At 43.5% G+C, this 15,523-nt stretch overlaps 1 protein-coding gene and 1 pseudogene across 1 annotated transcript in view; both read left to right on the top strand.

Moving 5' to 3' along the window:
• The window catches only part of LOC141735470 (uncharacterized), a 96,525-nt pseudogene extending 81,631 nt beyond the window's left edge, over positions 1-14,894 (top strand).
• A 319-nt stretch (positions 14,895-15,213) lies between these two features.
• The window catches only part of LOC141735604 (excitatory amino acid transporter 1-like), a 60,503-nt gene continuing 60,193 nt past the window's right edge, over positions 15,214-15,523 (top strand). The window contains exon 1 of the mRNA XM_074568663.1: positions 15,214-15,478. The gene's annotated coding sequence lies outside the window, so the exon portion shown is untranslated. The remainder of the gene's footprint in view (positions 15,479-15,523) is intronic.

The raw sequence follows: 15,523 nt of genomic DNA, 5'->3' as shown, positions 1-15,523 counted from the left end.
GACGTCTATTGTTCTCCCCTTATCTGCCAACGCTATAACCCCGTCGTAGAAGGTCACCAAATTTGTCAGGCATGACTTGCCCTTGGTGAAGCCATGTTGGCTGTCACCAATCACCTCCTTATTTTCTATGTATGTGCTTTAGCAGAGTTTCCATGAGGATCTGCTCCATGATCTTGTCAGGTCCTGAATAGCAACTATGGATCTACAGATCTTTTCCTGCAGATCCTCATATTTTCTAACAGAACATATCCTATGACTTTTGATGTGTGCAGAGTACACAAGTTTATAAATTACAACACACTATCTCTTCCCACTGTCTTCAATAAAGCAATGTGTTAACTTTCATTACATCAGATGTTAATAAAAATAAAGTATATTTTCCACATTTGTGTGGCCAAAACTGAGGTATTTGTCAAATCTCACTTTAATAAACAGATTTGAAAAGAAACAAACACCAAACTGCAATTTCTCATTTTATCATGCTCAAGAGACAACCAAGTATCTCAGAAAAAAAAACATGGTCCTGTGGAAATATTCAGGAGCCTAAGGCTGTGTCTTAGCTCTGCCAACTATTTGCTAACTCATATGGATTAAATTTGACCCTTTAGAGACTCAGTTTCTTCATTGGTACAACAGGGTATAATGGTAAATAACAGTTCTAAGTTAGATTGAAGCTTGCAAGGGAGTCATATATATTCTTATTTTTCCAACTTAACTGAAGACTGGGGACATACCAACATACCATTTCCTATGAATAAACATATTCTTTCAAAAATTTCATTCTGGTTTCACCATTGTGGTTTCAAGAAAACATCACCGAGCTTCTACCTAAAACTCCAAAACTTCAAAGGTTCATCCAGTATTAATTTATGGTGATGATTTATTAATGTGAAGACTGGGTTATTTTGAATGTTAAAAAGCTTATTTCAGCTGGGATCCATGCACTCTCATACTAGATTTATTACCATCTGGGACATGAAATGGTTGTACAATTTGTTGCTTCATTTCCACTTCTTGCATTTGCTACAACTGACTTCCTTGGGGTTTTGTTTGATAGCTCTAGTCAGCTGAAAATAACAATACTTTATGTTTGAACAGTAGCTTCTACTCTAATACCTTTACTTATTTTACAAGGGCATTCAGATACTTTGCTGACACGTAAAGTACATTTACTGACTGATTTTGGTAGCCACAACCAAACAGGGCTTGAGTTTACCATGACACATGATTTCAGCTAGATAAATCCACACTGCCTGGGAGGACAAGGTTCAAGTTAAAGCCAGTCCTTACCCTATACTTGCATTTCCCTGCTTTGCAAGCCACCTGGTGCATTGTCAAAGAAGGGCTGAAACCCAAAGCCCAAATTAAGACTGCTGAGACAATGGGACAAGACAGACAGGCCCATCAAGGCCTTAGGTCATTCCTTGTCTATTTTTATGGAAAAAAGCCTGAAGCACATAGAAATTATTTTGTCAATGTAAAATTGGTGGTAACACCAATGACTGCTGCTCTGTGTTACTCTACAAAGCATACCAATGCTTTCATATATTTTAGTGTTGGCTGATCCAATCTGAAGTCTACAATGCTTCTAGTAACTTTTATGTTTTAAGTTGCTCTTCCTAGAAACTAATAATACTACTGAAAATTACAGACTTAACCAGTAACATTTTAAATTTGTCCTAGTCCCAGTTGTCGTGGTTTAGCCTCAGACGGCAACAAAGAACCACGTGCCGCTTGCTCCGGCCTTCCCAATACAGGAAGAATCAGAAGAAAAAAAAGGCAAGACTCTTGGGTTGAGACAAAGGCAGTTTAACGGAACAGCAAAGGGAACAAGAAAACTGTAGGAATGTGTCTGAGAGAAAATGGCCATGTGAGCCAGCCTCCCTACTATGAGAGATTAGATTAAGGGCAAAACAGCTGGTAGAAGATGGAATTGGTACATGGGAAAAACGGGAACTGAGAAGGCAGAAAACATGTTGTGCTAATGACTAAGCAATTTACTATGTGAATTCTTGTAACCAATCTGATCTGTGAATGAACTGCATGGACAGCGCGTGGACACTGTAACTAGCTAATCAGAAATAAGCAAGTGGCATGTACAGCTACAACACAGGGTATAAAAGATGATGATCTGTGCTTAATAAACGGCTTCTGTTGATTCACATTGGATCATCTGGAGTCCAGTTATTTCTCCTCAGATGGTGACCCCGACGTGATACCGATCGGCACTTGGCTTGAGCAGCGGAACGCGAGGGGCGGAAGACCCAGAAGGAGATCCACCGGCTGGAGGACGGCTCAGCTGGACTGAGACCGGGCGGATTGGGCGGCAATCCGGAATAAACAGACGACGTGGCCACGGACACCCAGAGAGAGGTGAGCAGCCGGGGCAGGAGATGGGGCAACAAGTAACAAAAGAAGAAGGGGCTATATTAAGACTTCTCCTGCATATCCTCTCTAAGAGAGGGGTGAAATACGATGAGCGTATGCTCCGAAGGTTGTTAACCTGGTGCAGAGGGAACGGATTCGCACCAGAGCCCCAGACAGCTTTTAAACCAGAAATATGGGAGGCTGTTGGGAAAAAAAAACAAACTGTGGGAAGTGATAAGTAAAGGAGACAAAGAGGCATCACCGTTAGCGACGACATGGTGGTTGGTGTTATCGACCTTACAAGATATGAAGGCGGAGCGAGCCACAGCAGCCGGGGCTTTTGCAGCATTACAACCCACGGGAGGGGGATTGAACAGGCCGGGTCCGAAGGTCTGGAACGATCCCCTGCTGATCCCCTCTGCTCCACCTGAGGCCGATGGAGGAGGCAGAATGTCAGCAGAGAAGAACAGAGCTGGAGCTGTTTGCTCCTGCCATTGCCCGCCTCGCCCCCTCCCCTCCCCAGTCATCTCCCTGAGATAGAAGTGCTGGTTTGTATGTCTGCTGTGTAAGTGTGTGTGGGCGCCAGCTTATACCTGCTGATCAGCATCGGTGCTACTGTTTGCTTTTTGTTGTGTGCAGTGTCGTTAGGTGACTCCACTGGAGCAGGCGTTCTGCCCGGTGTGGTACTGTTCTCGTATGCAACTAGGGCATACACAATGTTTGTATATACATGTTATATATATATGTTTGTATATACACAATGTTTAGACGTAAGGCGAGCGCGCCCCAGGTAGATACACCAGCATGGGCTGTAGAACCGATGGAAGTCCTGAAATATTGGGGGAGTTTTCACCAGCCGACACGTTTACGGTCTCAGGAACGGCTCGCCCGTGCAGGGCGTATGGCTGGTTGTTTGTTGTTTGCCTATAAGATCATGGTTGATTGGGAAAAGGAGTTGAGACAAAGTCTATAGGATGCTCTGTAGGAAAATGAGAAACTTAAGGAAAAATGAGAAACTGAGCTCTTGTTGCAAAGGCAGACTTTTATGTCAGTCGTAAGTGATGAAAAAAAAAAAGAAAAAAGAGAAAAGAAAAAAAGAAAAAATGAAAAAGAGAAAAAAAAGGGAAAAAAAAGAGAAAAAAAAAGAAACCAAACAGGAACAATTAGATGGGAAATGTGCCACGTTAGCACAAAAGTGTGCCATACGCATTACGAGAAAGCATCAGAAAAAGAGAAATAAGACACCTGATTCAAAGCAGTACCATAGAGATATGTTTTTGGTTTTTTCCTATATGTGTATATGTTATTGCATGCCTTAGTAGATTGCTCTGTGTTATACCCTGCGAGACTAAAATGAGCCCCAGCAGAAGCGGTCTCTTGAGCAAGGGGGTGGAATATGGGAAAGCAACGGAAGATCGGCGAGGAGGACTGTAAATACACTCAAGGGACTCGCACCTGGGTGCTGGAAAACACATATATTACACCAATTGTTATTCAGTCTCGGGTGCTGGCAAGAAAAACATTTGGATGACATAAGCCTGTAATGGACTCACAGACACCTCATCTAGCTGCTTGAGAATCTTGGCCTGTTGTGGAAGAAGATCAAAGCACAGTACCAGCAAGAACAGGGAGTCCGCATACGCTCTTGCTAACAAGGACTCTTTTGCTGCCAAGGATTCTTGATAACAAGGACTCTCTTGCTGCCAAGGATAAGTTTAACAATGCTACTAGTACCGCTATTTCTGAGTTATTGCTGGATGTAGATAGTATTCGATATGCGATGTTGCAAAACAGAGCTGCTACTGATTTTTTGCTTTCAGCTCACAGGCATGGTTGTCAAGATTTTAAAGGACTGTATAGTATGAATCTAAGTGACCACTCCAAATCCATCCATGCCCAGCTGCAGGAACTGCACCGACCGAACCAGCAACTTGTGGAGACCACTGGGTGAAATCTCTTTGCTGGATGGACTTGGGGGGTGGGGTTGGTTGAAGCAAATTATACTCATTGCCTGAGTGGAAGGAATTTGTCTGTTATGTTTAGTATGCTGTTTGCCGTGTTTAATAAGCATTATACGATCGGCTGTAAATGCCGCTTTGCATCGTACCCTTGCACGAGTTGTAGAATATGTTGCTCTAAAAACTATGTGTGTATCCATGAGAACCTGACCTTCACAGAAGAAGATAACAAGAAGGGATTACAACAGTGTAGTCACGTATCAGGCAGCCGCTGTTAGCAAAGCTGGATCATGAGTTTGGTGAGACTCGCTGCATACGCTGGCCACGCGTGCAGCGACTCTAGCCTGTACTTTTCTACTCGATCCAGTGCAGGAGAGTCTGGTGGGACTCGCTGCGTGCACTGGCCATGCATGCAGCGACTCTAGCCTGTACTTCTCCACTCAGTCCAGTGCAGGATATAAGGGGGCTGTCTCGGGTCAGAGAGGGGGAGAGAGACATGAGCGCACTTTGAAGATACAGGGGATGCCCTGAAGCACTGTGTCTGCCCCCGCGCCCCTCCCCCCCCCATACGTTCTATGTTCATTAACCCCAACAGCTCCGAAGGCATTACAGCATGTTGCAAGATAAGATATAGTCTGCTACTGCTGCAAGACGCATTGAACACCTTCCTACAAGAATTTCAACTTTATGCCCTGACAGGACAGTGGGATGATGCACTCGCAAAGAGCCTGACTGCATTAGAGTGGGTATTTTTGCCGATTGTCAGCAGCTGGCTCCTCTGCCATCATTTGCGGGGGTTAACCCGCGAGGGCTTTCACCTGATGAACTTTGGCAATCCGATGTTACGTGCATTATGGAATTTGGACATGTTTCAGTCGATTTGTTTTCTCACTTTGTTGTGGCTACTGCTCATACAGGAGAGAAGGCTTGTGATGTTATTCGACATTGGTTGCAATGCATTGCAGTCATGGGAGTACCGAAAACTATAAAAACTGATAATGAACCAGCTTATGTGTCCGCTAAAGTACAGGTCTCTTTTTTTTTTTTACAGATATGGGGTATTAAACATGTCACCAGTATTCCTCATTCCCCGACTGGGCAAGCAATTGTGGAGCGTATGCATCATACTTTAAAAACCATGCTTGCTAAACAAAAAAGGGGGAATCCCGTAGGTATGACACCTCAAGAGTGATTGTATAAAGCAACTCATGTTTTCAATTTTCTAAACATGTCTTCTTTGTCATCCACAGCAGTAGAGCGACATTTTGTAAGAACTGTTGAATGGCCTGAACGACCGAAGGTGTATTATAAGCACCTTAAGTCGGGGTGCATGCTAACCACAGATAATACTGCAACAAATAGAAGTTGTGAGCAAGACAATTCTGTAATGATTTGTACTTCTCATCCGTATGTTTGCTTCGGCTCAAAATGGAAGTATACAAGAATGTAATCAATCTTATTGTGTAAATTTAACGCGAGTAAGGTATAAAACAGCAGTAACATGGATAGGGGATCAGCAAAATGCATTAAAAACACGTCTTTCTCTGTATTGGGATTGGGAGTACAACTCTCGAAGACTTTGTGTTACATCTCTCCCCTGGAATACGTTGCTACATGGCTGAGAAATGGTTAAACACCATCTCCAAGGTGCTTTTGACATGTCGTTGCAACAAAATATTCGTCCTTTACATGATCAGCTAAAAGCCCAAATACTAAAGATTCAAGACTTAATGAACCGCAATGTATTTGAAATATTACAAAAGGATTTCTCGTGGGTAAATCCAAAGAAATTGGCTTTCTGGGCTAAATTTAGGAATCTGGGTATTTATTGCCTTAGCAGGGTTCTTTTTGATTCTGTTTTTAATTGTGTTTAGTATATAACCTGCTAAGAGCGTCACAACGAGCAGAAGCACAAGTCATGGCAACCTTGTTAATAAATGGTCTGATGTTAAACAAAAAAGGGGAAGATGTGGCAGATCTATGAGCAGAGGCCTGCGTACGGCCAAAGACACAGAAAGCAGCAATAACATGGTACATGGACAATAAATGGCATGATATTGTGATCACGGACTGTAAAGGGTCCACACAAAAGCTAGAATTACGTGCTGTACTAGAAGTGTTTCGCAGGTGGACAAAAGGAGGTATTAATATCGTACGAGACTCCTTATATGTGGTTGGAATCGTTCAACGAATGGAGCGTGCTTTGCTGAAGGAGGTCAGAGATGAGCAGCTGTTCACCCTGCTCCATGAATTGTTGCTATTACTCAATGAATGGCACGATCCTTATTTCATCACCCATATTCGCAGCCATTTGGGGCTCCCAGAAGGTTTAGCTGAGGGCAATAGACGAGCCGATAAACGTGTGGCTCCTGCATGGGCCGCACCACCTCCAGATAAGTTTGCACAGGCACGGGCATCTCATACATTCTTCCATCAATCTGCACGAATGCTGCGCAGACAATTCGGGATCTCGGATCTGATGCCCAAGGTATAGTGCAAACGTGTGCTGATTGTCAACCATTTATACCTAACTTCAACCCAGGCGTCAGTCCCCGAGGGCATGGACCTTTGGAGTTCTGGCAGACCGATGTAACCCATGTGTCAGAATTTGGAAAACTGAAATTTATACACCTGAGTGTAGACTGTTATTCAACTGCAATTTGGGCAACTGCGCAGACTGGTGAATCTAGTAAACATGTACGAAAGCATTTGCGATCCGCGTTTGCGGCCTTAGGTGTACCGCGTGTGATAAAGACTGATAATGGCCCAGGGTATGTAGCCCGTTCAACAGAGGTATGTCTACAGCTGTGGGGCATTACACATGTGACTGGCACACCACATTCTCCGACGGGTCAAGCCATAGTGGAACGCATGAACCAGTCTTTAAAAAATTTGCTTCAAAAACAAAAAGGGGGAGAGCAAGGGCTGAGCCCTGTAGATCGACTGAACAAAGCCGTTTACGTCCTGAACTTCCTACGCCTTCCTCAACACTGCCTTGTACCTCCAATCGTGCGGCACGGCGCAGGCCTGCAGAGAGACCTGGGAGATTTTAGGCAGGAAAATGGCATGGTAGCAGTTAAAAACAGTGTGACGGGGAAGTGGGAAGGACCGTGTAGACTATTAACCTGGGGTCGAGGATATGCCTGTGTCGTTACAGATGCCGGAACCAGATGGGTACCAGCCAAGTGGATAAAGCCCTGGTTTGAGCAGACGGATTCGAATGAGTTACCCCACAATACCAACGACGACGATGAGGGCTGAAGAAGTGCAGTGCCCTAGGTGTGGAACTGTGACCCATAGATCCTTGTGCCTTGTGAGGATTGTTGAGGCCGGTGGTGGTTTGAAAGACCACGTGCCGCGGCCCGGTGTGCTGTGTGTTTTAATTCTAGTGTGCTGTGTGTTTTAATAAGGAATTAGGTAAAGTGACGGGGTATGCTGTCTGTTTTAATCCGGTGTGCTGTGTGTTTTTAATCCGGTGTGCTGTGTGTTTTAATAAAGAACTAAGTACGGTGACGGGTTTAATTCGTTTAGCTATTGCAATAGAGTACATAGAGTCAGGTTCACCTCAACACGAGCTGGCTGAGCGACAGGAGATTAGGGAAGTCTACCATTCACAAGGATTGGTCAGGGTGTGGCATACAGTGCTGTTACACAGTGCTACTGCCAGAGGTTTGGTCGGTTCCGGAGGACTAGTGGGAACAGGTAGTACGTCACTGTAGCAACAGGTTCGGTCATCTACAGCACAGAAAGAAGGGCAAGGGTACTGATAGTTGAAGATGCCACTGGGAATTAGTGTCGGGCTTATCCTTGTGATTGGAAGTTGCAGCTGAGCACAAAATTGAGAACCCTTGGTATTTCGGCTTCTTTTAATACAGCAGGATTCAATTCAGTTTACCCAACATTTAACACGACCCTAGTGAACTTTTGTGGAGACACCACAGGGGTGATGACTGATTTTTGCTGTTGGCTCAGGGTCATGGATGTGAAGATTTTGAAGGTATGCGTTGTATGAACCTTTCTGACCACTCATCATCCATTCATGAGCAGTTACGGGAGCTGAAGGATAACATGTCCAAATTAAAAGTGGTCAAAAACGGTTTCGATGATTGGTTAAGCTCATGGGGTATAACGGGATGGTTATCAGACTTCCTAAAACAAGGGCTCATGCTATTGTTGGTTATATTATTATTGATTATGGTAGCCTCGTGTGTTCTCCACAAAGTGACTGACATGATAGAAAATGCCATGCATAAGGTCTGGCTGGCTCAAGAAGAAAAAGGGGGTATTGTAGGAATGTGTCTGAGAGAAAATGGCCATGTGAGCCAGCCTCCCTACTATGAGAGATTAGATTAAGGGCAAAACAGCTGGTAGAAGATGGAATTGGTACATGGGAAAAACGGGAACTGAGAAGGCAGAAAACATGTTGTGCTAATGACTAAGCAATTTACTATGTGAATTCTTGTAACCAATCTGATCTGTGAATGAACTGCATGGACAGCGCGTGGACAGTGTAACTAGCTAATCAGAAATAAGCAAGTGGCATGTACAGCTACAACACAGGGTATAAAAGATGATGATCTGTGCTTAATAAACGGCTTCTGTTGATTCACATTGGATCGTCTGGAGTCCAGTTATTTCTCCTCAGAAAACAACAACAATAACACGGACAGAGGAATATACAAACACGATTACGGAACCGCCGCTCACTGGCCGCTCACCGACTGGACCGGGAAGCCCCAGCCCGCTCCAAGCAGCGACTTCCTACCCCCTCCCCCTGCAGCTCAGGATGGGCATGGCTCATATGGCATGGAATACCAGGAAGAATTAACCCTATCCCCGCCGGAACCAGAACATTATCCACCCCTTATTCCATACCATTTTTACCATGCCCACATCTTACAGGTTCCAATGAATTGCCACCACTTTCCCCTGTCATGTGTATATATATATACACACATATATATTCATGCAGATATAATGCCCTTAGTTTATGGGCCATCCCTCCAAAGTGTCTATTTAGTTTATTTAATCCATGGCTTTGGGCTTGTGGAATAAATACTAAATTGGCTAAAAATACAAAAGTACAGCATTGTTCACACATTAAGGAAAAGTATAAAATCAAGAGGCTTCTGAGGTAGAAAATAGCCGCAGCTGGCATGAAGGATACAACATCTGTGGTTCCCTGATAAGCTACATGAGGTACGGGACGGGATGCAATTATTCCGCGGCTTTACCTTATGATGTATAGCGGATACGGGAATGGGATGATACCATGAAACAGACAAGCTGCCAATTAGCTGCCCGCTCGATACTCGGAGCCAACATTTTGTCAAATTTTGATGAAATGCTGTCCTTTGTGCGAACTTTGCTCATTATGATGTCATTATAATACCAAAACACACCTCCATCCCGAAGGCTACCCGCCTCCAAGGTGCGACCACTCCTTCTTGAGTCTGCGCCCTGAATTTCTCGTAAACTATACCTTTAATTGTGAAGCGAGAGAATTTTACACCAATCATGATAAAAGTATGTATGACTAAAGTCACTCAAACTCCACCTTGAAGATAACAAATAGTATAAAAATAGCCCGAGAGAGGGGGGATACCCAGGGAAGACACCATCTCAAAGAATTCCATCACTGACTTCTGGGATCAGTCGACGGGCTGAGCCTCTCTTCCCCCCTCCATAGGGACGCCTTTGGGTAAGACTTAGATTATATCGAGTGCTTCCTCGGGAAACTTAGAAATTTCTCTAGAGACTCTCTTTTCTACATTTAGAGCCAGGCTGTATCGTTTATAACTTTGTCGCGCGTTTTGTATATGTAACAATACTATCATTTGCACGTGCTTTGCAGACAGTGTATTTATCACCGGCAATCCTAAGAACCTATATATCTGTTGTTTAAATAAAGTGCACTTTTTTTTAAGTAGCTAGTCGTTTTGGTTTCTCACTGAACGCGACCAAAGACTCGAGAGTGGCCGTGCTAGTTCATGAGCATGACTAGACTGAAGGTGCAGTCCACTATTAGTGTATCCAAATCGTGATAGTTTAATACATATTAAACGCAATTGGACTGATAGTGCTGAATTGGGCATCACTCAGAATTTAAACCTAGTCGCACCTAGCCTCCCACCTCGGTGAGGAGTGTTAGAACGCAAGGGGGTTTATTTTCTGCCAAAACCGCTTGGCCCCTTTTCACGCAACAGAATTTTGGCGTAGTCGGCAGGATTGCCATGGATAAACTGCTGCAAAAATATGATTGTGCCCCTTCCCAGGCTGGGAAGGAGTGGGCCCATAAATTTTGGAAGGATGAAGAGAAAGTGGTGGAACGTATTGAAGAGTGTTGGGCTTCACAGAAGCTCAGAGCGGGGAAAGGCAAAGGTGTGATCTGTGCGGTGTTAGGCGCCTGTTTATCTTGTGCACAACAAGAAGCTAGGGAAACCCCTGCTCCTAATCTGATTTCAGCTGTAGAATATGGAACCCTGAAATCGGAGAATGAGGTGTTGAAGTCATCACTAGCCTTTCAAAAGGAGACAGGAGAAAAATTAAGAACTCAAGTTGATAAGCTTGTGAGTGAGAATGAATGTTTAGGAAACCAGAATGCTCAACTCGGGAATGAAAATCTCCAACTTAAAATGTTATTGGAAAGGGTGACTGGGCTCTTAGATAAAATGCAGCCCTCGACCCAAGTCCAACAAATTCGTAAATTAATGTGTTATCCAAATTCTGGAACCCAGACCGGAGATCTTTGGTCTGACAGTGAGGAGGAGGAAGATGATGAGGAGGAAAGGACTTTTACTGTGAAATCCTGAGTCTTTCCTTTACGACCTCTGATTAAAACTGAAACCACAGTTGATGAGGATGATGAGGAAGTCCGCAACACTGTGCGTACTATTCCGTGGACACCAACAGAGTTAGCGAAAATAAGGGAAAAATATTCGAGGCGGCCAGAAGAGTCAGCTGTTGAGTATGTGTGGCGAGTTTCTTCTGAAGGAGGAGATAGAATTATGTTGAGTGAGAAAGAAGCAGGAGACTCTTGGGGACCAGGAGTGTTTTTAACTACAATGGACGGGGATCATAATTATTCCCTAACCGCTCGAGCAGCCTTTTGGGCAGGTGGTATGGATCCGCGAGAGAGAGGAAGAGCCATTAGAGATTAGAGCTACAGGCTACTCTGATCTGTTTGCAGCAATACGGAAAGCAGCTTGTCTGCAAGCCATGTATGACAGAGAGGAATTTCGGAAATCCCCAATGTCAGCCGCTATCGACCCTGATCGATTAGCCCCTCTCATCCGTGGTCTTCCCGATTGCCTGAAGCCATTCGTTGTCCGCACTCAAGATCGCATACGAGAGGCTCGGGATGCTCATGGTTGGGGCCGGCATCGCTACATGCCCACCCGGAATGAATATGTACAGGAAATAGACCAATACGGGCGCCGAATGGGCTGGGCCAGCCTAACTAGCGAAAAGTCCTCCGAACACCCCCGAAAGGTTCGCCAAGTCCGAACTCACACTCAAAACCCCAAACCGGTGGAAAGGTTTAAGCCTGATAAGGACCGGAACGAGTTGTGGCGTAAAGCCCTACAATTAGGGGTGCCCCGACAATTCTTGCACAGTGTCCCTACGGGAGATCTCCGTACGCTGGTCCAATCCCTAACTAGAAAGAATAATGCGGCTGGGGAGAAAAGTCTAACCAGAGAATCCCCAAGCCGTGAGAAAATTGTGCCTTCTGCACCGGAGCGTAATTTGATTGATTTGTCAGAGTCCCAGTCAAAAAACTCCTATCCCCGGGGAGGGCAGTGAGCCACCCTGTCCGGCGGGTACTAGCTATTCAATGGCTCTCTCATAAAGATTCTGAACCTATTATCGCCATTCCTGTCGGACCCCGGAGGATGTCAGTAAACTTTATTATTGATACCGGAGCCCAAATGTCTGCAATCACTAACGAAACGGCACAACTTCTGGGTATAAACCCCACCAGATGCAGAGTCAACTTCGCAGGAATTGATGGTGTGGTAAAAACATGCCCCATTGCAAAAATTAACCTCTGGTTGCCGGGAGAGCAGCGGATGACCAGGGCGGAAGTGTTAGTGGGTGCCTCGCGTACTAACCTCCTAGGATTTGACGTGCTGCGTGGGCGAACGTGGAAATTCCCAGATGGAACTGTGTGGAGTTTTGCAGGATGCGAAAAAGTAATAGACACAGTGAAATTGAGTCTATTGGAAACTTCCATACCTTTACCTCCCTCTAAAATCACTAATGTCCGGCAGTATCCACTGCCTGCAGCTGCACTTGCAGGAGCAGACGGGGTGGTATCAGATTTAGAAAAAAGAGACATCATTAAGAGGACTCACTCGCCTTATAATTCACCGGTGTGGCCCGTAAAGAAACCAAACGGGCAATGGCGTTTCACAGTAGATTACCGAAAGTTGAATGCCAACACTGCACCCCTGACCGCCGCAGTTCCAAATATCGCGGAAATTGTGACAATGATACAAGGAGCTGCCCATCCTTGGATGGCTGCCTTAGATGTTAAAGACATGTTTTTTATGATTCCCCTCCTTGAGCAGGACAAAGCGCGGTTTGCATTCACATGGAAAGGAGTCCAATATACCTTTAACCGACTTCCACAAGGATACAAGCATTCCCCCACTATTGCTCATAATGCTTTAGCTAAAGTGCTATCAGAGATTCCTGTTTCACAGGGATGTACAGTATACCAATATATTGATGACATCCTAATAGGGGGAGAGAACCAAGAAAGTGTAAAAGACATGATGGAAAACATCCGAAAAACATTACTTGATTTAGGATTGGAAATTCCAGACTCAAAGTGTCAGGGACCTGCACAGGAAGTTAAATTCCTGGGGGTCTGGTGGATTAAAGGAGCTGCTTCTGTCCCTCAGGATACCCTGGAAAAAATAGAGCATGGACAGAATCCATCCAGCGTGAAGGAGTTACAGCAAGTTCTGGGAACTTTAAGTTATTGGCGTAAACACATCCCTGGCTTTTCCATCATTACTCGCCCCCTTTATAGTTTGCTCAAAAAGGGTAGATCCTGGGAGTGGACTGAACAACACACTAATGCTCTGCAATTACTAATAAAGGAGCTAAGGTTATTCCAACACCTTGGTCCTAAACATCCAACTGACCCTGTCCACGTAGAATGGGGGTTCAGTGAACATGGTTCCCATTGTAATTTATGGCAGAAGGGACCAGCAGGACCGAAGAGACCATTAGAATTTAGCTCTCACTCCTTCAATGATACTGAGAGCAGATATTCAGACCTTGAGAAGGGTCTGGACTGATAGTGCTGAATTGGGCATCACTCAGAATTTACAACTAGCCGCACCTAGCCTCCCACCTCGGTGAGGAGTGTTAGAACGCAAGGGGGTTTATTTTCTGCCAAAACCGCTTTGCCCCTTTTCACGCAACAGAATTTTGGCGTAGTCGGCAGGATTGCCATGGATAAACTGCTGCAAAAAAATTTTTTTACCAGAGGGCATAATGAAGTCCTTATCTGGGAAGTTTCACAGAAAGCATGCCATACTCCAAAAAGAAACATCAAACAGGCAGATCACTAAAAGCCAAAGGTCAGTTAAGAGGTCAATTCCCATCTCCAGGCAAAATGGTGAAAGTATTTAAAAACTGCACCATGAATAATAAGAATGAGATAGACATTGCAGCACAAGCTGTCAACAATTTTTCTTGCTTTTTTAAGTAAATTAATAATAAGTTAATTCAGATGTTTACTTTCTTTCTTGAGTTAGATACCTAAAATCAAGATTCTGTGGTTCTCAATCCAAATGCAAACCTACATTAGTCACGAGCAAGTTTGCATTATACTGTAAGATTATTTTTCTCTACATTATACATCATTATTTGAAACACATTTAAATTAGAAAACACTTTAGCAAAACCATTACTATTACTGCATGGAAGTAACACTGCTCTTAATTTTATTTTGTATCTAACTATTTTTTGTGTGTCTAGTACATAAGATTATTTTTTTACACTTAAAATGGCTTTGCAGGAAAAAAAAAACATTAAAAGCCACATCATCTATAAACAAACTTCTTAATTATATGTTTAGCATACATATTTATAATATTTAATCATCTTATAAGAAAATACACTTTAAAATCTCATGAAAGATGCACTGAAATATAATAATTGAATATTTTAAACTGACTTTACCAAAATTTAAAACAGAAGTGTTCCTCTAAAAAGTGAAAGAAGGTCTTTGGGAATTCTCCTGACTCTCTCTGCAAATATCTTTTCAACAATGCAAACTTTTAAGTGCTAGAAAAAATGAAGGCCAGTTATTTCTCAGAAGTGTATGTTTTATGCTTTTCCCTTCATCATTCATTCCATGCTATTGAAACAGGCTGAATGGGGCTTAGTACCAGTGAGTTTAAATTGCTAAACAAGAGACAAGTCTCATCATTTGTTTTGAATATCTACAAGAAACACACAAATAATTATAGCTGATTATGTTTTTCTCTATTCTTGATAATGCTGCAGTTGCTTCTGAAAGATATATCTGGTTCCCCACCCTGGGAAGAGTAGTTCATGAATAACTGTCTTTAAGAATTAGAAAATATGTGATAGACTCACATCATGTCTCTTTTTAGAACAAACTAGCATGCTCACATGTTTTACCATTTAATTTTAAAAGCACAGGAATAATGTTATATAATTATGTTTAGGCTTTTCAGATTTCGAGTCTGGAATATCTAATGAAGAAGCGTTCCAGTCTCCCCTGTTCTATGTGTGTGTGCCATCCTTCAATTCTTCCTGGGTTCCAATTTTGCATTTCTAATGAAGCTGAACTGACAAGGCGTGAAAGTGGTCTAAAAGGAAAAACAAAGAAAGTGACCCTGCTATCACTGTGCCAAGACTAATCAATATTCCAGCAGCTCAGCTTTCCCCTCTCTTCTGATGTGTTTTTATTTTTTTCAGAGTTGGGTTAACAGTCTCCTCCCCTTTCCCTAAGTTACAGTGATAGTAAATTGCTATATTCCAGAGCATATGCAGATTGTTAGTTTTCTCTGTCTCCCGTTCGCTCAACTTTGCAGCTCTGTTGTATTTACTGGGAAACCCCTACCTTAACTACCACCACTGTGTTCTTAGAGTACTGAAGATCTGAAAAGGTGAGCTGATCATTTCACTTGGTGGTGTTTTGAGTAAAGTGTCTT

The sequence above is a fragment of the Larus michahellis genome, chromosome W (assembly GCF_964199755.1).
Source record: "Larus michahellis chromosome W, bLarMic1.1, whole genome shotgun sequence".
Lineage (NCBI taxonomy): Eukaryota > Metazoa > Chordata > Aves > Charadriiformes > Laridae > Larus > Larus michahellis.
This window is presented reverse-complemented; position numbering and strand designations above follow the sequence as displayed.